The 26,525-nt window shown below is 41.4% G+C and overlaps 1 pseudogene; it reads right to left on the reverse strand.

Moving 5' to 3' along the window:
• Positions 1-26,305, reverse strand: part of LOC142388029 (NLR family CARD domain-containing protein 3-like) — a 483,074-nt pseudogene extending 456,769 nt beyond the window's left edge.
• Positions 26,306-26,525: the final 220 nt, after the last annotated feature.

A 26,525-nucleotide genomic window follows, 5' to 3' on the forward strand; every position in this document is an offset into this window, starting at 1 on the left:
CCTGATTTTAGTCATCTACAGGCATCTGTTTATAAAAGTCACTTGGACATGATTTTTTTCCCAGTGTGTTCAAACATGTCTTATTCACTTCCAGTAACACTTAGAAGGATTCTGTGTGTTTGGGAAATACATTCAGCTTCTGATTCACTAAAGGATCATGTGGCTTTGTCGCCCGTTAAATGGCAGCAAACCAGAGGCTCCACATCTGTCTAATTCACAGTCGCCTTCACAAAGGCTCAGGTTCACCTCAAACCAAATAACCATACAGATATCATCACTCTGTTCCAGTGCAGTGTGTCCACATTTCAAGGAGGTTTGATGCTCACATTTAGAGGGAAAAACAGCTCATATTTCTGTAAAGTAGTTTACTTTGGGTATGTGATGGATCTGTGTTTTAGGACAAATCTACAGGAATGGAAAGGAGTTAAAGTAAAAGAGCACTTTGGTATCTCTTTAAGCTGTGTGTGTTATGTTTCATTATCAGAGTTATCAGAGTTATTTAAGCCAGATAATCAAAAGGCAGAACAGATCAACCTGTTTCATTGATCAAGGTACCTGGAAGCTGTTTTTAATCCATTTAAGCCAGAATTATATCAGCTCTCAGCTGAAAAGGTCATGAATCCTTACCTGAGTTTTTTCAGTCTGCAGTTTGGACTCTTCAGTCCAGCAGAAAGCTGCTTCACTCCTGAATCCTGCAGGTTGTTGTTACTCAGGTCCAGTTCTGTCAGGCTGGAGGACTGGGAGCTGAGAACTGAGGACAGAGCTGCACATCCTTCATCTGAGAGGTTACAGCCACTCAGTCTGAGGAGGAAATGAGATGGAAGGAAATAACTTGATCCATTAATCCATCAAACTACATTTGAATTTGATTAGTGGAAGAATTCTGTTTCCCTGTTTGTTTCTGTTTATATGTCCATGGAAATAAAGTAAAAACATAAAATAAAAGAAGCTAAATAGAGTGTTTTTCTCTGTTAATAAGTAAACAATGTATTTATAAAGAAATATATCTATGATTTGTACGCACAGAGCTTTGTTGGAGGCTTTGACCACTGGCAGCAGCCTCAGAAGAGCCTCCTCTGAAGCAGAGTATTTATTCAGGTCAAACTCATCCAGATCTTTTCCTGATGACAGTAAGATGAAGACCAGAGCTGACCACTGAGCAGGAGACAGTTTATCTGTGGAGAGACTTCCTGAACTCAGGGCCTGTTGGATCTCCTCCACCAGAGAACGATCATTCAGTTCATTCAGACAGTGGAACAGATTGATGCTTCTCTCTGCAGACAGATCCTCACTGATCTTCTTCTTGATGTAGTCGACTGTTTCCTGATTGGTCTGTGAGCTACTTCCTGTCTGTGTCAGCAGGCCTCGTAGGAGCCTCTGATTGGTCTGCAGGGAAAGACCCAGGAGGAAGCGGAGGAACAGGTCCAGGTGTCCATTTGGACTCTGTAAGGTCTTGTTCACAGCACTCTGGTAGAAGACAGTCCCTTTGCTTGATCTAAAGGTGTTGTAGGTTGTTTCTTCTTCTCCCATGAGATTAACTCCAGAGCTGATGAAGGTCAGATGGACATGAAGAGCAGCCAGAAACTCCTGAACACTCAGATGGATGAAGCAGAACACCTTCTCCTGGTACAGCCCTTGCTCCTCTTGAAAGATCTGTGTGAACACTCCTGAGTACACTGAGGCTGCTGAGATATCGATGCCACACTCTGTCAGGTCTGATTCATAGAAGATCAGGTTTCCTTTCTGCAGCTGCTCAAAAGCCAGTTTTCCCAGAGACTCAATCATCTCCCTGCTCTCTGGACTCCAGTGTGGATCTGTCTCAGCTCCTCCATCATACTTGACCTTCTTCACTTTGGCCTGAACCACCAGGAAGTGGATGTACATCTCAGTCAGGGTGTTGGGCAGCTCTGCTCCCTCTCTGGTTTCCAACACATCCTCCAGAACTGTAGCAGTGATCCAGCAGAAGACCGGGATGTGGCACATGATGTGGAGGCTTCGGGATGTCTGGATGTGGGAGATGATCCTGCTGGCCTGCTCCTCATCTCTGAATCTCTTCCTGAAGTACTCCTCCTTCTGTGGGTCAGTGAACCCTCTGACCTCTGTCACCATGCCAACACAGCCAGGAGGGATCTGATTGGCTGCTGCAGGTCGTGAGGTTATCCAGAGGCGAGCAGGTAAGCAGAGGGAAGCAGGTTCCCCCTGATGAGGTTTGTCAGCAGCACATCCACTGAGGTGGGCTCTGTAGCATCAGTCAGGGGCTCCTTGCTGTGGAAGTCCAGAGGAAGTCGACATTCATCCAGACCGCTCAAGATGAACACAACCTGGAACTCTTCAAAGCTGCAGATTCCTGCTTCTTTGGTCTCAGTAAAGAAGTGATGAACAAGTTCCACCAAGCTGAACTTTCTCTCTTTCAGCACATTCAGCTCTCTGAAAGTGAATGGAAACATGAGCTGGATGTCCTGGTTGGCTTTGCCTTCAGCCCAGTCCAGAGTGAACTTCTGTGTGAAGACTTTTTTCCCAATGCCAGCCACTCCCTTTGTCATCACTGTTCTGATTGGTTCATCTCTTCCAGGTGGGACTTTAAAGATGTCTTCTTGTCTGATGTTTGTTTCTGGTCTATTTGGTTTCCTGAATGCTGTTTCAATCTGTCTGACCTCATGTTCATCACAGACCTCTCCGGTCCCTCCCTCTGTGATGAAGGGCTCGATGTAGATCTGATTCAGAGGGGTTGGGTTTCCTGCTTTAGCAATCCCCTCAAACACACACTGGAACTTCTTCTTTAGCCTATTTTTCAGTTTACGTTGACAAACTGCAGCAACGGTTTCTGAGTGAACACGGATAAAATTTTGTCAGTGTTTCATAAAAAAAGATTAAAAAAATCTAAGCTTCATTAAGTATTTGAATATCTGCTGTTCTGTGTGCTGAGACATCAGTAAATGTGTCATTTATCCAGCAGGTTAAATCTTTAGAGGAATCCTCTTACTACTCTGCAGACGGTCAGCCAGCTCCTCCTGCTTCATTCTCCTCAGGAAGTGAGCTGTGATCTTCTCTAATGCCTCTCTGCTGCTCCTCTGCTCTTCATCCTCACCCTCCCTCTGACTCTCTAAGCATTCTGGGTAATCTGGACTCAGAACCTTCTGGATCTTCTTCAGCTCCTCCTTCACAAAAGTGAGCATGTTGTCCTCCAGCCGCTGGAACAGAAAACTATATGAATGAGCCAATCAGACTGAAACCATGGAGCCAAACATCAGATCCATGTTGGACACACTGACAATCCACTGGTCTACACAGTGCAGCATGGAGGTGAGATGGAAAAGTAGTTGTTGTCCATGTACAGACCATAAATATGGAGTCCAGCTGTGTTTGATGCTGCTGGGCAGACTGACCACTGGGACCCTCTGAGCTCTGCTGGTCCACTCTGTGGAGGAATCATGAAGAACTAGAAAATTTCTGAAGAAATTTAGAAGGGGCCTGCCAAAGTGTGCGTATCGCTCAACCAATCACGGCTGCTCAGGAATGGTTCGCAAGGCCTAAAGAAGAATCATTCAAGCCTAAAAGGCATCAAAGGATGACATGGATGCTTCTTCTTAAAGCGGTGAACTGTCCCTTTAAAGCGCTTAATTGTGCTGTTGAAACTTCAAAGGACTGGCTGGGCCACTAATAGCCTGGTTTCTATGGTAATTAATCTCCCTCAATTAACTGACAGTTAAGCTGCCCCAGGTGCTGCTACACTAATTATATGAGACTCAGGCTTCTCAGAGCCAAAAAAACCTCTACGAACAGATGCTTCCCATTCGGAAACCGTAAGAGCTACGGAAAAAATTCTCGCAGAATGAGCGAGAGACGCCTTTGGACTTCAATATTCCTGCGTTTCAGATCTGTAGCACATTCACAGTGAAAGCACGGATGAATGGTGTTAAAGTGCCGCCGCCCCCCCCTTTCTGTCTTCTCAAACCCCAGCTGGTCGAGGCGGATGGCCACCCTTCCTGAGTCTGGTTCTGACAGAGGTTTCTTCCTGTTAAAAGGGAGTCGTTTCTCTCCACAGTCGCCTCACGCACGCTCAGGACGGGAGATTGGACCGAAAAACAAAAAGTTTTCGGTGCAATCTGTTGGTTTCCTTAGCAAGGAAATTGTTTTTGAATTGGCTCTATATGAACGAATTGGATTATTTTATGAATAATTATGATTACAATGAATTGAATTCCAATTGGCTTGAATTGGACTTTATTATCTAAGTGCCTTGAGATGACATTTGTTGTATTTGGCGCGATATAAATAAAAATGAATTGAATTGAATTGAATCAATAAAGCGAGGGCAACGGCATGGCTAACAACTGCAGACAGACTAAATGCGTAAGTTATGAACGTTTCACACCATTGTCAATTGTTACACATTTATTTTACTGTCCTCATGTATTTATGCTCTCCTCTTTGTGTTATAATTTGTTTACATAAAGCAAGCTGAATTGTCTCTGTATGAGATGTACAGCACAAATATACTGGCCCTGCTCACTTTATTAATAACCCAATAATCGACACGCATCATCATACTTTGTGACTATATTATCCTGTGTGTGACCCACATATTAATTTTTCACTGTTACATCTCAACAGGAGCAATCTTAACAGCCAAAAGCGTACCTGGCAGCAGGTGAAGGTAAAGTACAGAAACATATTTCAGAGTGGTAAGTAGCCTTTGAAGAAATGTGTTTGTCCAATAAAGAGAGCACCAAACTAGATATGGAACACAAGAAACTGAAAATAAAAAAGATCAAGCTAGAGATTATGAAACTGGAGAGGAGAGAATTGAAACATGTAAGAGAATTGAAACATGTAATAATAATTAAACAATTCAACACAACTTGAACTCAAACTTGTCATTATTGTACGGTTCATGCAAAGTGTTAGAAATGTGTTTTTTACATTTATATTCACAGTGGGGTGCCATGACCTAAACGTGTGGAAAGTTATAAATCATCTCTCTCCATTTAGCCTTCTTACACTTGCTCTGACTTAAACTGCTACTGTGTCAATGCTAAATTATGAAAAGAAGTTCTAACTCAAAGGTCACAACAATAAGGATCAATGGAAATATGTGTCCCTGTATAGGTCCTTCACTGTTTCAGGAGAAACTGAGTCCTTTCAGGCACTAGAACCTGCAGGGACTCAAATAAGAAAAGAATTCAGCCTGAAAAGTTGTCTACAAGACAAAATGTATAAAATATGAAGTATACTATCAAATTTAAGATGGCTCTGTCAGAAGTTAGCCATTTAGCCTCAATGTTGGAAATGAAATGACCTCCATCACAGATCATCTGTATGCTCGGAGGATAGAAGTCAATGATGAGGTTTCACAGGGCATAAATGTAACATTGCTCAGCATTACTCAAAGGGGTTGATGTGGTGTTTTTCAAAATGAGAAATCCAGTTCAGAGTCTATGGACAATTATGTATGTACCTGTACATTTAGGATATGGAAAAATTTTCAGTTTACGTAGTCAGCCTCCACGGGTCCAGCAGGGGCCTGGATGTGTGCATGGGTACAGTGTACTGCACCGATAACATTAGGGAAGCCTGAGGGAGATGATGAACTTAATGCAAATACTTCAACCAGTAGGTTGTTTTACATTATCAGCTACTGTAAATGTGGAGCAGCAACCCTCCAATCCCTCTGTTAACTCAAAACCCATCCGTTCAAGTGTGCTTACCTCCAGTGATTGCTCCGTTCTGTGTATTTTTAATATGGTATGATGTTTTAATTCCTGCGTTTTATCTAATATCTTGTTTGTACAGTGTCCTTGACTGTTTTGAAAGGAGCTTTCAATAATTTGTATTATTAACATTATTACCTGTCCCCCATTTTTCTGAGTCTGGTCCTACGTGTGTGTAAATCGGATGTTTGTTAGGTGTTGATTAGTTTTAATGAATACCATGTTCTCTCTCATTTAATTTCATGCTCAATACGTGTGTATAGTTGCGTTTCTTTAGTTGCACTGGCACCGACTGATTGATTTTTCGAGACAGTGAAAGTGGTGATATGATAAACACAGTTTTTGTTTAGTTTTTTAGACAAGACATGAGTTGCGGGAGCGCAGAATTCGAGGTGAACATTTCTTTCGGGAGTCTGTTTCAGCCGGTCGGACATTCTTTGAGTTGCAGCTAAGCTAAGCTTCAACTTTAGCCTGCCCAGGAGAAGGCTCGTTCAGCAGCATAAGTTACCATGGTTACTCAGCGGGCATTCAAATAAGCCACGTTCGTGGAACGGAACTCTCTCTAAGTTTAGCCAGAAGTAGCGAGAAAAGCAAGGCTTTCCGCTAAGCCAGCTTTGTGGAATATCCTTCTGATTGAGTCTAGTCCACCTCACTTCAATTTTGTGTCTGAAACACGAGAAAACCAGAGGGGTGGGGGTGTTTGTGCCATGTTCAGGGACAATATACCCACCCACAAGTTGTCATTTGAGGTTTTTTCATCATTTGAATATGTGTCATTCAAAATGGAGATAAAACAATCTTCTATACTTTATATCACCATTTACAAACCACCACAGAATTGTTTTATTGATGATTTTACTGAACTACTTTCAGTTGTGTGCACTGCTTTTGACTGTTTAGTCATAACAGGGGACTTGAATGTGCATGTGGATGTAGCCCATAACAAGGAAGCTAAAGAGCTCACTGCTTTCCTTGAAATGTTTGGTCTAACTGCATGTGACTAAGCCCACCCACAACAGAGGGCACACTCTAGATGTGCTCTTTTCAAGGGGTGTTGTTATTTCAAATGTGGATGTCGTCGATGTTGCTTTATCTGATCATTTCTGTGTTTTCTTCGACCTGTCTGTTACACCCAAACCAGCAGCTGGGTCTGCAGTTGTTCGGGGAAGACTCATGAATGACAGAACAGGGACACAGTTTATGGAAATGATTAGGTTTGAGAAGACCCCATCTTCTAATGTTGATGATGTGTTGAACTCTTACACATCAAGTCTCTTAAATGTTTTGGATACCATTGCTCCTGTCAAGGTTAGAATGGTTAAAAGTAGGCAAAGGGCGCCATGGAGGAAAGAAGAGTCGGTCAGGGCACAGAAAAGCCGGAGAGCCGAACGAAAATGGCGCAAGTCAAAGCTCTAGGTTCATTATGAGACTTACAAAGAAAAGCTATGTGTGTTCAAGCAGACTTTGCGTAGAACGAGGGAGAGTTATTTTTCTGAAATCATCAAAAACTGCAGTTACAACTCTCGTGTCCTGTTTGCTACAGTAAACAGATTAACAAACCCTCCAGTTTCACTGCCTTTAGAACTAATTTCTACATCCAAGTTTAAGGAGTTTGCAATATTCTTTAATGACAAAGTTCAAGGCATTAAAAATGCAATAATTTCCACAACACAAATAACTACTCTGCAGCCAGCTAGACACCTAGAGCTGACACATTTCACACCTGTTACTGACAAAACAGTCGAAGAGATCATCTGCAGTCTGAGATCATCAACGTGCTGCCTTGATGAGTTGCCCACTAGATTCCTAAAGTTTGTGCTGAGCAGTTTGTTACCACAACTCGCTCATCTCGTCAACATCTCACTCCAGACTGGAACATTTCCAAAGGCCTTAAAAACTGCTGTCATTAAGTCCATTCTAAAGAAGAGCAATCTTGATGCCACAGTACTGAACAACTACCGGCCCATATCAAACCTGCCATTCTTAGGCAAAGTCCTAGAAAAAGTTATATACCAACAGCTTAGTGACTTTCTCCTGTCTAACAAGATTAAGATTAAGATCTGATTTATTGGTCATGCATACACATGAAATTTGTCCTCCGCTTTTAACCCATCCAGGTTGGCACCTGTTGACACACACATGCATATGGTCACACACTCAGAGACAGATGCCAACCTGGAGCGGTGGGCAGCCATGAAGCACCCAGGGAGCATGGGGGGTACAGTGCCTTGCTCAAGGGCACCTCAGCCATGACAAGGAGGTGGACTGACACCCCTCCAGCCATCAGTTCCACAAATCTTTTTTTTTTTTTTTTTTTGAGTGGCGAGAGTGGGAATCAAACGGCCAACCTTCCAGTTATTGGACGACCGACTCTAACCACTGAGCCACGGCCGCCCCAATGCTTTTGAAACTTTCCAATCAGGCTTTAGGCCCCACCACAGCACTGAGACAGCTCTGATCAAGGTGACAAATGACATCCACCTGAACACAGATGCAAGTAAAGTCACAGTCTTAGTTCTGCTGGACCTGAGTGCTGCATTTGTCACAGTTGACCATGCGATCTTATTACAGAGGTTAGAAGACTGGGTGGGAATCTCTGGTCGTGCTTTAAACTGGTTCAAGTCCTATCTGGAGGACAGGAAATATTTTGTTGAAATTGGTAACTGTGTCTCAGACCAAATGGCTATGACCTGTGGGGTTCCCCAGGGGTCAATCCTGGGACCCGTATTGTTCAATCTGTACATGCTTCCACTAGGCCAACTAATACGCAGCTATAATGTGTCCTACCAAAACTATGCAGATGACACTCAGATCTACGTGTCACTGATGGCAGGAGAACACGGGCCTGTAGATACATTGTGTCACTGCATCGAACAGATCAGTGTGTGGATGCAAAACAATTTTCTCCAGCTAAACTCAGACAAAACTGAAATCATTGTCTGTGGCCCACAGAAACAAAGAGAAAGTGTTATCAGTCACATTGAGACTCTCTCTCTAAAACCTAATAATCAAGTTAGAAATCTCGGGGTAATATTGGACTCAGACCTGAACTTTAACAGCCACATTAAATCAGTAACATCGGCAGCTTTTTACCATCTAAAAAACATTGCCAGAATCAAAGGAATAGTGTCTAAACCAGACTTAGAAAGACTGATCCATGCGTTTGTCTCCAGCAGGTTAGACTACTGTAACGGCCTGCTCACGGGGCTCTCTAAACGGGCTGTAAGACAGTTGCAGTACATCCAGAATGCTGCTGCTCGAGTCCTGACTAGAACCAGGAAATACGACCATATTAGTCCAGTACTCAGGTCTCTGCACTGGCTTCCTGTCGCTCAGAGAATAGACTTTAAAACAGCTCTGCTCATGTACAAGTCTCTTCATGGTCTAGCGCCAAAGTACATCTCTGACATGTCAGAGCCATATGAACTAACTGGGACTCTGAGAACCTCAGGGAGGGGTCTCCTGCTGGTGCCCAGAGTCAGGACTAAACAAGGTGAGGCCGCGTTTCAGTTTTATGCTCCTAAAATCTGGAACAGCCTTCCAGAAGACGTGAGGCAGGCCTCAACTCTGACAATGTTTAAATCCAGGCTGGAGACTTCCGGCTTAGCGACTGATGGAGTAAGACATGCCTGCGGGAGCTCCTGAGAAACTCTCTTAAATGAACATATAGGGCTTTTTCGCGAACTTTATATTATTACATTTTGACTCCACAAGCTCCTTGCGACTACATTACGTGCCAAAATGCCAGCAAAACAGAAACATGCTAACAACTCGGCGGCTACGCTAACGAAGCCTACACCTACGGCTGTACCCCCTGGGAGTGATGCGGCCACCCCTCCAGAGGAAGCTACCACCGTTTCGAGCATAACTTCTGCGGACTTCAAGGCTGAACTCCTTGCCGCTCTTCGAGAAGAGATGGTAGGCATTTTTAAGACGGAATTGAAGACGGCAATGACGGTTAACTTTGCTCAGGAGAAGTCCGAGCCGCAGAGTGTGAAGGCAGAGCTAAATGCTAACATGGCGTCTTTCCGATCGGAGGTGGATGGTCTTAAGGTAACTGTGACTGACATGGAGGGCTCGCTGTCGTCATGCACTGACGATGTGGTTTCACTCAAAAGTAAGGTGGACAAACTTTCGGCCCAGGTTGTTGCTCTTGACGGTAGATGTGAAGATTTGGAGGCGAGGTCTCGCCGTAACAACATCAGGATAATAGGACTACCCGAGGAACACGGCACGGTTGACGCGTCCACAGTTTCCACCTTGCTGAAAGACGCTCTCGACATAGGAAAAGAGCTAGTTGTGGACCGTGCGCATCGATCCCTACAGCCTAAACCAAAACCCGGTGAGCGCCCCCGTCCCATAATAGCACGTTTACATTACTATGCAGACTGTGCCGATATCCTGCAACGTGGCAGAACCCAGCGGCATTTTAAGGTGAAGGACTCGACTATCTCCATCTTCCCAGACTACACCACACGCACAGCCAAAGCCCGTGCAGCCTTCAGTGACATCAGACGCCAGCTCAGGGGCATTCCTGAGATAAGGTTTGGGCTGTTACATCCAGCGCGTCTCCGGATCACCAGAGGGGATGTCACAAGTGAATTTACATCGCCTAAGGAAGCCGCAGCTTTTGTGAAAACACTCAAGTAGACCTGGGTTTGTTACTGCACAGTTATTGAAGCGCAGGTTTGGGTGTAGGTGTCATTGCAGTTAAGTTACTTAAATAAAAAAAGTAGTGCTGAAAGGTTTTTAACAACACGGTCTACTAAAAGGTTTTGAATAATATACCATTACTTTAGACATGTTCAGTTAATTTTTATATAAATGGCACCTTAACCCCTATTGCTCTAATAACCAGTCAACATGCGTATGTATGCACAGATTTCCTAGATGGTTCTGAGTCTTGTGTTGTTCAATACTTAAGCCCTATCTTTAACTATACATTTTTTTTTTTTTTTTTTTTTCTAAATGTTTCCGGGAGCTCCGATCAAGTCGGAGCAAGGTGACGACGACTCTTTGGTCCAAAGCCGTGAGTTTGTTCTTTTGGTTCATGACTCCGTGTGGAGTTAGCACTGGTATCCTATCATTTGGGGATGGGATAGTGGTAGGTGCTCTGGGGGGAGGGTGTGGGATTTTGGGTGAGTTCGATAAGTCAATTTATTTTTGTTTTTTGTTTGTTTTTTCTCTTCCTTTTCTTTTTCCGCTTTATCCCTGGAGTGTGGGGTTGGAAACCTGGTTGCCTCTTATCTTAATTCACATTTCGTATGGCTAATGTCTCAAGTTCAAATGTAAGATTTATCAGCTGGAATATTAAAGGTCTAGGGGGCGCTGTTAAGCGATGTAGGGTGTTCTCCCATTTGAAGCGCTTGAAACCTGACATTGTGTTTTTGCAGGAAACCCACATGAGGAATTAAGATCAAGTCAGACTGAAATGTCCCTGGGTATCTGAGGTATTCCACTCTAGTTTCAACTCAAAGGCCAGAGGGGTTGCCATCTTGATCGGTAAATCTGTCCCATTCACCCTGACTAATATCATTTCTGACAGCGATGGAAGATATCTGATAATTTCAGGTACTTTGTTTCGTGAGCCTGTCCTATTAGTTAATGTATATGCACCAAATTTTGATAATCCTTGTTTTATGAACAAGTTGTTTAAAAGCCTGCCCTCTCTGAGTGACTGTTTTTTGATTCTTGGAGGGGACATAAACTGTGCTATTGACCCTCAATTAGACCGTTCTAAACCTGGCTCAACCCAATCACTAACGGCCAAGGCTCTTTGCAATTTCATGTCTAGCAATGGCTATGTCGACCCCTGGAGATTTCGTAATCCGAGCAGTAAGCAATACTCTTTTTATTCGCATGTGCACAAGACTTTTTCTCGCATAGACGCTAAACTTATACCAAAAGTAACAAATGTCACGTATCACCCAATTATTGTCTCAGATCACTCACTCAGATCTCCTCCGGACCTCGCTATCCCACCCAGTGGCGATTTAACACTTCACTTCTATCAGATGACAAATTTCATAAGTTTATTACTCGTGCTATAGAGGATTTTACTGCTCTTAACCAATCTGATTCGGAACCGATCTCTAAAGCACTACTATGGGAATCCTTAAAAGCATATTTGCGAGGTCAGATAATTTCATACTCTGCACACATAAGGAAATTAAGGACCTCAACTATTCAGAAACTCTCATCTGACTTAGAATCAGTGGACCAACAGCTTGCGACCACCCCATCTGACGATCTTTTAAAGCGTCGCGTGACCTTACAAACTGAGCTAGATCTTATCACAACTAACGAGGCGGAGCACCTGTTGCTTCATTCCCGTTCCAAATATTATGAACATGGCGACAAGTCTGGTAGGTTGCTAGTTCACCAGTTACGTCGTCAAGCAGCTTCGCGTCTAATACCTCGCATTAAGGATGGATCCGGAGCCTTGCAGGAGGACCCAGATGTTATTAACTCTGTCTTTTCGTCTTTTTATGAATCCTTGTACAAGTCTGAAGTTTCATCAGATTCGGCTGATATGCACAGGTTTTTAGACGAACTTCAGTTTCCTTCCACAAATCCAGAATTGGTTCAACAACTAGACTCTGCTCTGACCATTCAGGAATTAAACTCAGCTTTACAAAGCATGCAAACTAATAAAGCCCCGGGACCCGACAGGTTTCCGGTCGAGTTTTTTAAAGCTTTTCAGGTCAAACTTACTCCATTACTTCACTCTGTTTATTCTGAATCTTTATCACTCGGCTCTCTTCCCCCTACATTGAGACAAGCCTCTATTAATGTTCTCTTAAAAAAGGACAAAGATGCTGATATTTGTACCTCCTATAGGCCAATCTCCTTAATGAACGTCGACACAAAGATTCTTGCAAAGGCCTTGGCCGGCGACTTGAAAAGGTCCTTCCAACAATAATTTCTAAGGAACAGACTGGCTTTATAAAGGGGCGTCAGCTCTATTATAATGTTCGCACTTTGCTTAACATAATCTACTCGAAAGAAACATCAACCGCACCTGAAGTAGTGATATCGATCGACGCTGAAAAGGCGTTCGATCGAGTTGAATGGTATTATTTATTTTTAGTCTTCGCTAAATTCGGATTTGGTGAAATTCTTATATCATGGTTACGCCTTCTCTATACACTCCCCTGTGCCAATATTACCACTAATAACACTCAATCCGGTTATTTTTTTCTAAATAGAGGTTGTAGACAGGGTTGCCCCCTTTCTCCTCTCTTGTTTGCACTTGCAATAGAGCCATTGTCTATGTACTTGAGGACCTCTCTCATCTTTGATGGCATCACCAGGACTCACACAGATTTGAAATTATCGTTATATGCCGATGACCTGCTACTATACGTCACAAATCCAGTAGGAGACTGCCCCGCCATTATTTCACTCTTTTGTAGATTCGGACGGTTTTCAGGATATAAAGTTAACGTTGCCAAGAGTGAATGTTATCCTGTCAATAAACTAGCGATGCAACTCTCCCAGTCAGACATCCCTTTCAAATTGAGCCCTTCGGGATTTAGGTATCTTGGGGTTAACATAGCCAGGTCGTTCAAATCTCTTTATTCTGAAAATGTATCCCCCCTTTTAGCCGAGATTAAGGCAGACTTTCAAAAATGGGGTTCCCTTCCTCTCTCTTTGATTGGGAGAATAAATACTGTGAAGATGAATGTTCTGCCAAAATTTCTATTTCTTTTTTAATGTTTGCCTATATTTTTACCAAAAAGTTTTTTTAAAACAGTTGACTCAATTATTTGTCATTTTTTGTGGAATGGCAAGATACCTAGAGTTAGACAAAAAGTACTTCAGAACTGTAAGTCTATGGCGGCCTCTCTCTGCCAAATTTTCAATTCTACTACTGGGCTGCAAACATAGCTAAAATTATACTCTGGTCCAAGTCAATTGATGTACCTTGGTATCAGCTGGAAGCACAGTCGTGTCCCCCAGTCTCTCTTTCTGCTTTACTGACCGGCCCAACGACCGCTAACCCCTCTGGCCTTACCTTCAACCCTGTGGTTATTGCCACACTCAAGATTTGGTTTCAGTTTAGGAAACAGTTTAAATTTACTGCTCCCACAGCTTTAACCCCATTGTTAAAGAACCCTGTTTTTAAACCCGCATTTACTGATTCCACTTCCTCCTTATGGCATGATAAGGGACTGAAATGTTTTGAGGATTTCTATAAGGAAGAGATCTTTTGTTCTTTCGCAGACCTGGTTACTCAATTCAATCTTCCACCCTCTCATCTTTTGGGGTGAACTCTTACAAGTTAATCCTTCAAAAAGGTCTTTAATCTCAAAAGTTTACAATTCCATCCAATCTTACGATGATCATTTATCCACCAACACAAAGGAGACCTGGGAGCGTGAGCTGGGAGTGATTTTTGATCAAAGCTGGTGGGAATCCGCACTTAAAGTCATTCACAAAACCTCTGTTTGTGCCCGTTTGACCTTAATACAATTTAAAGTTTTATTTAGATGCCATTATTCGAAAACAAGGTTGGCACAGATTTTCCAAAATATGGTAGATGTCTGTGACAGATGCGGAGGCTCACCCTGCAATCTTACGCATATGTTTTTCTCTTGTCCAGCTCTTACGAATTTTTGGCAAATTTACTTCAACACCATGTCCAAGGTACTCTCAAGGACTATTCACACTTCACCACATACTGGCATTTTTGGTCTTCCAGAAGACTATACCCTATACTCCGCTAAAGAATTGGAAGTAATAGCTTTTACCTCTGTAATCGCTAAACGCCACCTCCTTCTGAATTGGAAATCCAGAACACAATGGATCAAAGAGACTATGTCATTTTTGAAAGTAGAGAAAATTAGATATTCAAGTAGAAGAAACTTGAGCAAATTTTACAGTAAATGGCAACCATTTATGGATTTTTTTTGCAACAACATAACCCCCCCTCCTTTCTTCTTTTATTTATTTAATTTAATTTTTTTCTATTATTTATGTAATTTATCTGTTATGTTTATGCGGACAGTTTAATCATCTTGTCATAAATCCTTTTTCATTGTATAGTCTATTTGGCCTTTTTTTTCTGCAATCGTTTGTTCTTAAAACATAAAAATATAATCTGTATCTAAGGGTGTATACAAACATGTTTAATGATCACAGCATTGTATACCGCTATATGTAAGTGCCTATGTTACTCTAATTAATTAATTAATGATTATTTTTAATGTTTTTTTTATTTTTTATTTCTTTTTAATGATTTTATTGCCTTCTTGTGATTTTATGTAGCTGTAAAGCACTTTGAATTACCCTGTGTACGAATTGTGCTCTATAAATAAAATTGCCTTGCCTTGCCTTGCGGATCATCATTCTGTCTCACGGTTTGTCAGAAGTGACTTCTAGCCGAGCACAGTCTAGTACTCTATCTGTTGCTAATATAAATCTGTTTTTGTTCAGTTTCCGGATCTGCTTGTGTGCCAGCCTGCCAGCTCGCCTGCCATCCCTGCCATCCCCTCAAACCAACCTGCAGCTATTTCCCCTGGACCCCCTCTCCAGCCCATACCCCCTTGGACCAGAGCTCCACCTTCCCACACCTTCCTTTATAAATAAACTTGTTCTTGGTCAGTTGGTGTCATATTTGGGTTCCTAGCAGAGCCGTGACAAAATCAATGACTGTTAGAACGGAGCTGTTTGGTGTCTTTGAGTCTTGGTGTCAGGTTTAAATGGGCTGTAATGAAAATCAAATCCACACTTGCATGCTTTTCTCATGATCACTGTAAAGCTAAAACTGTCATATCTACTGTCATGTGGCACACAGCTAAAGAACACCTGAAAGCAAAGTACTTACCCTTTAGCAGGCCGATCCCGTTTCTCTTTGTGGATTATGGGAGGTTCCATGTGCAGGTCACTCTTCCTCCTGATGATAAAAATGGGTACAATAATCTTCAATCCTTCACACAGCAGTACAAAGTACTGTGGTGCTGTACAGTCCCCAACTAAATCAGCTAAACCCACAGATTATCAGCATTTCTAATTCCATTTTAAACCGTATAGCTACAGTTGGCTGAAGATGGTTCAGAACCTTCTTCATGTCTGAATGAGCACTCTGGGGTTTTTCTGAGAAAAAGGTTGCAGCGGCTCACTTATTCGTTTTTACTCCATAACATTTACATATCTACATATTACATACCACCTGTGCAGACAACAGGTGGTACGTGTGGGTTCCCATAATTCATCCCCCCTCACACTCAACACTGGATCCACTTAAGACTGTGTGCTGAGTTCCCTGCTGTACTCCCTGTACACACATGACTGTGTGTCCACATCAGACAGCAATGTCATCATTAAGTTTGCTGACGACACAGCCAGGTTAATCTCCCATAATAAGGAGGAGGCCTACAGGAAGGAGGTCATCCACCTGGAGAGCTGGTGCCGGGAGAATAATCTCCTGCGGAACACCAGGACCTGTCCTGGTCACTGCACGTTAAAAGGACTGTTAAAAAGGCCAGGCAGCGTCTGTTCCACCTCAGACGCCTCAGAGACTTCAGGCTCCCCCTGAAGGTGCTCAGGAACTTTTACACCTGCACCACTGAGAGCATCTTGAGTGGGAGCATCACCACATGGATGGGCAGCTGCATAAAACAGGACCTCTTGGCCCTTAGGAAAGTAGTCCGCTCAGCTGAGTGACTATCAGAACAACCAGTGGCGTGCACAGACATTTTGGGGGTCAAGTGCTCAGGGGGAGAAAAAGGGCACTTTTTAGCGCACGTGGAACACTATATTATAAAAAAATGACACGCACATGTTGAATGAAATTACACGTTGAATGCTCTAAAGCAGCATCCTCGTTGGTGCCATGTCTTTAAAGATGTTGATGACCTCGCTGTGATTTATCGCATGTCTTTTTCGATGGCAAGCAAGAGAAGGTCAGAGAGCCTTTCTTCACCACACAGGCTTCTTAGTTTACTTTTGATGATTTTCAGCTTGGAAAATGATCTTTCAACTGAAGCAGTAATGTTGCATATATTTGGATCATTTTGACAAAGGCAGGAAAGATCAGCTGGCCATTGTTTCCCCTCAGTATTGAAAGTATTTCTTGTAGGTTCTTTGAAGTAAAGCTGGAGTAGAAGACCTTTAGTTCTGTCTTCAGCTGCTTCTCATCTTCTCCATAGAACTCACAGAGAATGTGCACAGCTTCCATGGCTTCTGTACTTGGTGTGCCTATCCAGTTAGCATGTACAGTTAAGGGCTGGAATGACTCAATGATTCTTGATCTAGGGGTTCCAGTGTTCTCCCCTTTGAATCTCCTGTTCATCTCCTCAGTCATAATATCCAGGAAGGTGAAATACACGCTACTCCTATTAGACGAAGTAAAACTTTTAGGTGTCATAATTGACAATAAATTATCTTGGAACAAACACATACAAAGGGTTGTTACGAAAATGGGAAATGCATTATCAATAATTAAAAGATGTGCTAAGTATTTTACACACTTACTGGCCAAGCAAGTAATTCAGGCTCTGGTATTATCAAATCTGGATTACTGTTCTATTGTCTGGTCTTCTATATCAGGTGGTAATATAAGGAAATTACAATTGGTCCAGAACAAAGCAGCAAGAGTAGCTCTTTCATGTAATTGGAGAACAAATGTAACGAAAATGCACAAATCTTTAGGTTGGTTAAATGTAAGAAATAGGCTTTTGTCTCTAGCCTACTTATGTTTTAGCTCACTGGTTCATACTCATTCAACAAGACATGCAGTTGGAGGGTGTTTCACCTTACCTAGATCCAAGACAACAATGCAACGTTCAGTTATGTATAGGGCAATGCATCAATGGAACCTACTGCCTCAGAACATTACTCAGTTAAATATTCATGCATTTAAAATACAAATCAAAAATTATTATATGAATATCAACTTTATGTAATGCAGCTGTTTTTTTTCTTCTTTCTTTTCTCCTTTTTTCTTGTGCTGTCTGACGTTATTTATGTTTTGTAACCTTTAGCGATAATTTATGAGGAAAACACTTATGTATTGTTTGTGTTATTTCTTTTCCATGGTATTTTTGTTTTATCCTTTATGTATGTAGTAGGTTGTTAATTGTCAATTGGAAGGACCCTAGGAATATTATCATGTATGTCATGTTTACCGCCACTCTGTGTGGCTGATATTTGTATCTGTAAATGATTAATTGGAAGGACCCCAGGAAGAATAGCTGCTGCTAAAAGCAAAAGCTAATGGGGATCTGATAAAAACAAACAAACAAACTCCTGAAAAATGCCTCCACTGACTCAAACTGAGCACCTTGAGACACTGTTACTGCACAACAAAATGATTACACGTTGGGCTTAGAGGGCAAACGGTACGATTTTACTTGATCTGTATGTTACCTGGCTGGTGGGGCACGGGAGAAGAAGCCTGCCTGAGACCTGCCTGCTAAGCTGCTATGAGCTGCAGCAGCTGAGTGAAGCTGACACCCCACCCACGTGAAAAATTCAAGCAAATAGATTGATCGGTTAGTGCTCCGTTTGTGCTGCTTTGTGCCGTTAAAATTTTCGTTTGTGCTGCTTTGGTTTCTGAGATATTAAAGATTATTTTTTAGGTCATCCAAAGGTCACCATCCCCCCCATCTTGCTCCAAAACAAACCAGAGTAGTCTACTTTTTTAGTGCTCCGTTTGTGCTGGTTTGTGCCGTTAAAACTGGCGTTTGTGCTGCTTTCGTCTCCGAGTTACGTTTTACTTTCAGTTGATCACATGATTTCCCTATATTGATCAGGAGGCAATGAATTTCATCTCCTGCAGGTTGTAGTCATTCTGTTTTGTTCCAGTAAGTTCTTTTCGCCAATTTAGTCAGTGGGAATGTTGCTAAGGCAGGAGAGAACAGAAGGTAAGTTTGTTTTTTAAAATCCCTTTCTACAAATAACAGTGACATTAGCCTGATAATGAAGTTATATGTATTTTACGGAGTCAGTATTTTTTTATTTAGTTTATTGATGGTTGGCAAGGAAATTGCTGCATTACCGTCACCGAATGTCACTCAAGGGTTATATGTGTTCATTCTGTTCTCTCCTGCGTTAGCAACATATCCGACAACTTCCCACTGACTAAATTGGCGAAAAGAACTTACTGGAACAAAACAGAATGACTACAACCTGCAGCATATGAAATTCATTGCCTCCTAATCAATATAGGGAAATCATGTGATCAACTGAAAGTAAAACGTAACTCGGAGACGAAAGCAGCACAAACGCCAGTTTTAACGGCACAAAGCAGCACAAACGGAGCACTAAAAAAGTAGACTACTCTGGTTTGTTTTGGAGTAATATGGTAATATCACTCCTCTGTTCCATTAAAAATTCACAATACCATATCAGACTTAGCGGGCAGATACTGTGTTGTACAGGGTTCGCTATTAGGTCAGGATATTAATTTGGTTTGTGTATATGGGCCAAACAATGATGATGCCTCATTCTATGACAATTTATTTTTGACCTTATCATCACTACATGGTGACTTCTGCTTAGCAGGGGACTTCAATTGTACTCTGGATCCAGCTCTTGACAAATCCTCAGGTATTGATGTCACACACACTCAAAGTAGGAAAGCAATTCAACACCATATAAATAAGTTTGGTCTTTGTGATATTTGGAGATACAATAACTTATCTAGACGTGAATACTCTTGTTACTCTGCTACTCATAACTCATACTCTCGTATTGATTATTTCCTTCTCTCTAAATCCCTTATAGAAAATGTGAATGACTGTGGGTACAAAAGTATTGTCATTTCAGATCATGCGCCACTGTTGCTCTCCTATACTGTCACTGGAGCTTGTAAAGGACCTTCAGTGTGGCGATTAAGCCCACGATGGATCCATGATAGTGGATTTTTGACATTTCTTGAGGCAAATATTGATATCTACTTTACAATGAACACCAATCAGACATCAGCATCAATTAGATGGGAGGCGTTTAAGGCCTTTATCAGGGGACAAATGATTAGCTATACAAGCAATATCTCAAATAAACAACATATAAAGCTGATAGAGTTGGAAAAAGACATTAAAGAATTAGAAGAAGAAATTAATATTCTCAATACGAATGAGACCAAACAAAAACTAGACATTCTTAGAGCTCAGTATAATGAGTTATCAGCAAATAAGGCAGCGTCCAGTCTAATGAAACTAAAACAGACATTCTATGACCAAGGGGAAAAAGCAGGGAAACTACTGGCCTGGCGTATAAAATCATTACAGAATGAAAGAGCAGTCTTTGAACTTGAGTCTGAACTAGGGAAACCAATTACTAACCTACAAGATATTAATAAAAATTTTCAGGCATTCTATTCAAAACTATATACATCAGAAACTAAAGAAACTCATCACTCACTTGACAACTTTTTAAACCAAATAGACATACCTAGACTGGATGATAATGCTCAAAAAGAACTTAACCTCCCAATATCCCGGTCTGAGCTATCAGAGGCCATTGATAGTATGAAAGGAGGGAAAACACCAGGGCCTGATGGCATTCCTATTGACATTTATAAAACTTTTAAAGGTATGGTACTTATTCCCTTATTAGATATGTGTGAGGAATCATTAGAGAAAGGTGAATTACCTCCAACGCTAAAGACTGCACTTATAACCTTAATATTAAAATCTGTCTAGAGAAGTATTTGCCATCTATTGTTGAGCCAGACCAAAATGGTTTTATAATGGGTAGACAAGGTTTCCACAATATCCGTAGGATGTTAAATATTATACATGTTAAAGAGGAAACATCTGATATGGCCATAATAGGTCTAGATGCTTTAAAGGCCTTTGATATGGTGGAACACACATACTTATTTGAAGTCCTTCAACGTTTTGGTATAAACAGTTATTTCCTTAACTGGATTAAGATCCTGTACTATGACTCAAGGGCATCAGTACTGACAAACCACATAGTGTCAAAACAGTTTCCTCTTTCCAGAGGCACAAGACAAGGATGTCCCTTATCACCTCTTCTTTTTGTATTAGCTATAGAACCCTTGGCTATTGCAATCAGAAATAACCCTGAGATAACCGGTATTAACATAAATGATATTGAGAATAAAATAGCACTCTTTGCTGATGACGTGGTTGTTTTCCTGACCAACCTGAAGCAATCTGTACCTGCCCTTTTGAAATCTATAGAAATATTTGGGAGTTTTTCTGGCTATAAAGTTAATGCAACAAAATCTACAATTATGTTCATGAAAAACTCAGAAAGAATAACCCCACCGCTATACACTCCCTTCAAGAATGTTAAGGATAGTTTCACATATTTGGGTGTTAAAATTACACCAACAATGGAATCATTGGTACCCAGTAATTATGACCCCATAGTCGAGTCTGTGACAGGCTCTATAAACAGATGGAAATTCCTGCCACTGTCTATGATTGGACGTATTAATGTTCTGAAAATGAATATTCTGCCTAAGCTTCTTTACCTCTTTCAAACCATTCCACTTGCTCCTCCTACTAACTTTTTTGTCAAAATGAAGCAGATCTTTTGTCATTTTATTTGGAATGATAGACGCCCCAGGTTACGTATGACTCTCTTGTATTTACCATATGATAGGGGTGGGTTAAACGTCCCTTTTCTCCAAGGATACTATTGGGCTGCACAATTGAGAGCGGCTTCATACTGATTTGACACTACATCATTCCCTATCTGGGCGAGGATCGAGGAGAAGACAACCACCAAAATCTCTCTTAAGTTATATCTCCACTCAGCTAATCTTTCTTTTTTGAAAAAATTTACCCTAAATCCTTTTGTTAAAAATACAGTGATCGTCTGGCATAAGGTTTTGAACTACTTAAAAGAAAATGCTGCTTTATCCCAATTTACTCCCATTTGGGGAAATAGAAATTTCACACCAGGTACAAATGATCTTGGATTTAAGATATGGGCTAATAAGGGTATCAACAAAATATCAGATCTTTATGATAAAGATGTTCTTTTAAGTTTTATGGATGTTAAGCAAAGGTTTAAAATTGATGCCAAACACTTTTTTAAATATTTGCAGATTAGACATTTCATAAAACAAACTCAAAACTCCTTAAACATGCCTTCCCTGAACACTATTGAAATGATAGCTGTGAACTATTGTGGTAGACCTGGACTCATTTCTCGATTCTATCACAGTATCATTACAAAATCAATAGAGTCCTCAGATGATAAAAGACAGGCCTGGTGTCTAGATCTTAAAGAAGAAATAACAGATGAAGAATGGAAGCATGTATGCTTACAAAGCCAAGTTCAAACGATAAATACACGATTTAAGTTACTTCAGTACAAATGGCTGATGAGAACATATATTACTCCAGTAGTACAACATCGTATTGATCCTAACACACCTGATCTATGTGTTAAATGTGGTACACATAAAGGGACTCTATTTCATTGTCTTTGGGAATGTTACATTATCCAAGAATTTTGGAAGGAGATAATTATGACTTTGTCTAAGATCACTGATACACATCTTCCACTATGCCCTAAGCTTTGTATTCTGGGACTTTTCCCAGAAAATTGTACACTCAGTAAGTATGAGAAATCAATGGTCATATATTGTATACTTGAAGCTAAACATAAAATCGCTCTCTCATGGAAATCTATGTATAGGCCAAGTAAGCAAATGTGGGCTGAAGGACTCTCACACTGTATAGCCATGGAGAAATTAACATATTTGATCAAGGGGAAATATAACACATTTGTTAAGATCTGGGATTCGTTTATGGAGTTTTTGGAGGGAGGAGGTTTGTCGGAGATTATATAATTTCTTTTCTTTTTTTTTCTTATTCTGCTCATGTTATTCTCTTTACTTTCTTCACTAATGTTAATTTCCGGATTTTGTATCTACTTACTGTTGTGCTTGATGAATATGTCTGTTAATGTGCCTTTTTTTCTTTTCTTTTTTTCTTTTCTTTTTGTTTTTGTTGTCTTGTTTTTGTATGTGGTTGTTTGTTAATTAAAAGGAAAAAAATCAATAAAGATATTTGTCAAAAAAATATGGGGGGGATGGTGACCTTTGGATGACCTAAAAAATAATCTTTAATATCTCAGAAACCAAAGCAGCACAAACGCCAGTTTTAACGGCACAAAGCAGCACAAACGGAGCACTAAAAAAGTAGACTACTCTGGTTTGTTTTGGAGTAATATGGGGGGATGGTGACCTTTGGATGACCTAAAAAATAATCTTTAATATCTCAGAAACCAAAGCAGCACAAACGAAAATTTTAACGGCACAAAGCAGCACAAACGGAGCACTAACTGATCAATCTATTTGCTTGAATTTTTCACGTGGGTGGGGTGTCAGCTTCACTCAGCTTGCTGCAGCGCATCTGGTGCGCCCTGCTCGCGACCGCGCGAGTTCACGTGAAGGAGGAAGAGACATAGATGTCTGCGAGGAGGTGGTCATTTCGGGGCATTGTTTTCAGTCGTTTTTAATCGCTCAAGTTTTCAAAAGATCATTTCAAAACCGGCCTCAGTAAAATGTTAATAATAATAATAATAATTTTAAAAAAAACGAAGTTTCAAAAGGGCACTTTCGTTTAAAGGGCAGAGGTAGTGGTGCTTCAGCACCACCTGATGTCTATTGCTGCGTGTACACCAAGAGCGACCTACGCTACCTGGTAGCGGAGGTCGCTGGAGAAGCTTCGCTTGAGAATTTGCTTTGGTAGCTCGTGACGTCACATTTAGAATGTTCAATTCTTAAAGGCCCCGCGGCTGTGCAGCACCCCCGCGGAAAAGAACATGAGGAAAGAGAGGGCAGGGACACGAATAAACGTGTTGTTATTTACAATTTGTTATACAAGATATACATCACGTTACAAATGATGTAAAACTACATTAGGTACACCTGAGAAAGCAGAAATAGCAGAGGCAGCTGTGAAAATAAACTAAATTCGAAATAAAATCCGAAATAAAACTTAATTGCAGTGAGAAAGGTATGCGTGGGGTTACTACACTATTGTATTGAAGCATTTGACACGGCAATTGCAACAGTCTCAGGATTAAACGACTATTGTTTGGATAGGAACCAAAGTTTACACGGTTGTTTCCGCGAACCCCGCGGATTGTCGGACCCCTACAATCTGTGGGTTGTCATTGGTTTTCGCCGAAACGCGTCATAGCTCATTACCATAAAGTTAGCTTGAGTTTAATCGCTCGAATCCGCTCTGGTCGCTCAGGAAGCTTCGCCACTAGAGAATCCGCTCTGGTAGCCCAGGTAGCTCACCCTCCATAGAGAAATAATGATTTCCGGCGCCCAGGTAGCGTAGGTCGCTCTTGGTGTACACGCAGCATCAGTGTGCACGCCACTGAGAACAACTCTACCCGACCTGCAACACATTTACATCAAACGATGCAGGTCGAGAGCTGAGAAGATCCTCAGGCAGCCCCACCACCCCGGACACTCAAGGCTGAGTTATACTTCTTTTAACTGCCCTTGCGCTTGCGTCTTGCGTTTATGTTAATGGCTCGAGACGTTTATACTTCATTTTGCTTTGCCGGCGCTTGCGTGTGCTGTGTGGCGATTCACCGCCAGGAGAGCAGGTGGAGCAGCGGATTTTTTCAATGACAAGCCTACTATGATGAAAGGAAATTCACCGCCAGGACCTCTTCGAGTGGATTCATGCTTCTTCTTCTTGTAAATAGCCGGTATTTTGTCAGATTTTCAACACTTTGGCGGTCTAAACGACTACTTTCTCGCCTGAAAATGTTTCAAATGTTGCTAAAGTTGTATATTTACAGAGTTTATAGCTTAAGGGAAATCAGCTTTTCAGGCCGGCTGATTTCGGCTCGGGCAGGAGTGAAGTGCACTGTGTGTAAAAGCTCTGTATACTGTCAGATCGAGTATGCCGTTTTCAAGTAGTAGGCGGTTTCGAACACAGCCAGTGGCTTGCGCTTGCGTCTTGCGTAAAGTTTAGAAAATTGAGGTGACACACGCAAGCTCGCAATGGGGGGCTTGCAACCGCGCAAGGGCTTGCGTTTCTCCTTGCGTCTTGCGTTGCGTCTTGCGTTACCGAGTATAAACCAGGCTTCACTCCTCTCCCTGCTGCCTTCAGGCCGTCGGTTCCGCAGCCTGAGAACCAGCACTGAGAGGATGAGGAAAAGCTTCTTTCCCCAGGCCATCCGTCTGCTGAACACTGAGCGTTAACCCTCTGGGGTCTAAGGCCTTTTCAGAGACTTTGAGGCAGTTGTCAACACCTTGACATTTTCAAGTATTTCAACTAACTGTAAACATCTCTGCAAAAGTGACACATATGGTTGTATTCTGAAAAGCCTAACAAAAAACAATATGAGAGTGAAGTGAATGTAATACAAACAAGTTTTATTTAAATTGTGGGGAAACACAACAAAAAAACAAGTTTTAGAGGTCTTCAAACAGTGCAAGAAAACACACTATAAATATATCTAGCCAAGACTTTTGAAGGTTGAACCTTGTAAACAAAAGTGTTGGCTGCATAAAAGTAAAAAGTGCAGTCAGAAATGTTTTTTTGTTTACACACAAACTGTAAAAAAGTTTTTGTAACTCCAGGCAGTGTCTCTGAGCGTTGAATACTAATTAGATGGGTGTGTAACACCCCTGATTCCCCCCACCCCCACCCCCCTGTCACTCTACATGTGATAATTGTCTGTCACTGGCAGGACATTGCTGCCTTCCCCCACATGCTGGCTGAATGGGGCGTGTTCTCACCTGTGAATAGCCACTCAATCACCTGGTACTTTACATGTGAATAGCGATAGGTGTGGCCTAGGAAGCTGCTGCAGTCTGAGACTACAGAAAATCCAAAGATTTCTGTTCACTCTCTTTAAAAAGGGCCAGCTATATAATTTATTTTAATAGATATATATATTTGAAAACTAGAAGTTTCAAGGTTTTTAATGGTGTCACATATGTTTGAATGACAAAAACTCACAGAGTTACAGATGTGTTTTTGGAGATGTGTCAAAAATGCCCACCGGTGGGCATTAGACCCCAGAGTGTTAAACTGGACTCCACTTCCACTTCTGTCCGTCAATACTGTTAATACTGTACATTTCAGATACCTTATACAATTTTTTTATTCATATTTAATTTTAATTATCTTTTTATTGGTAGCAGGACAAGGAAGAATTTCACTGCACATTGTACTGTGTATGATTGTGTATGTGACAAATAAAACTATCTTGAATCTTGAATATCTTTTTCAACACAGTCTGAACTTTAAAGGGCTGTTACAATCAGCTAAATCGGGAGGTTTATCTGGTTTTACATGAAAATATAATCCCTCCATCTTTTTCTCATACAGTATTTTGACCCCTTATGTTATAACTTAAATTAAAAGTCCCAAAACCAAAAAGATCAGATTTGTTCATATGATGTCCACACATCAGATATCCATGTGTTTAATATCATATACCTTTTCACATATGAACGCAGCTCACATCAAACACATGTAGGAATAAGGCATAACAAGCTGAATCTGTTAGTTTTTCCACAGTTGAAACATTTAGATAAAGCTCACCTCTTTGCTGAAGAAGGCTGTTCTTTAAACTCGTGGCTCTCCAAAGACACACAGCTGGGTTCAGGTTTACGTTTCCTATGGATCCTGACAGGAAAACATGTTCTTACAGTCAGTGCCACTTAGATAAGAAGGAGGGTGGGTTTGACAGTGTGGCTTCAGAACAGCAGCATCAGTGACAGTCGTGTTAGAGTCAGAAACTGATTAAAAAGGAGGAGCTGGGCTGCAGGCTGGCTTACAGAGGAAGCAGCCAAGGCTGGAGCAGGTTCAACAGCTTCAACTGAATACTGAACACTACTTA

Source organism: Odontesthes bonariensis, chromosome 2 (assembly GCF_027942865.1).
Source record: "Odontesthes bonariensis isolate fOdoBon6 chromosome 2, fOdoBon6.hap1, whole genome shotgun sequence".
NCBI lineage: Eukaryota > Metazoa > Chordata > Actinopteri > Atheriniformes > Atherinopsidae > Odontesthes > Odontesthes bonariensis.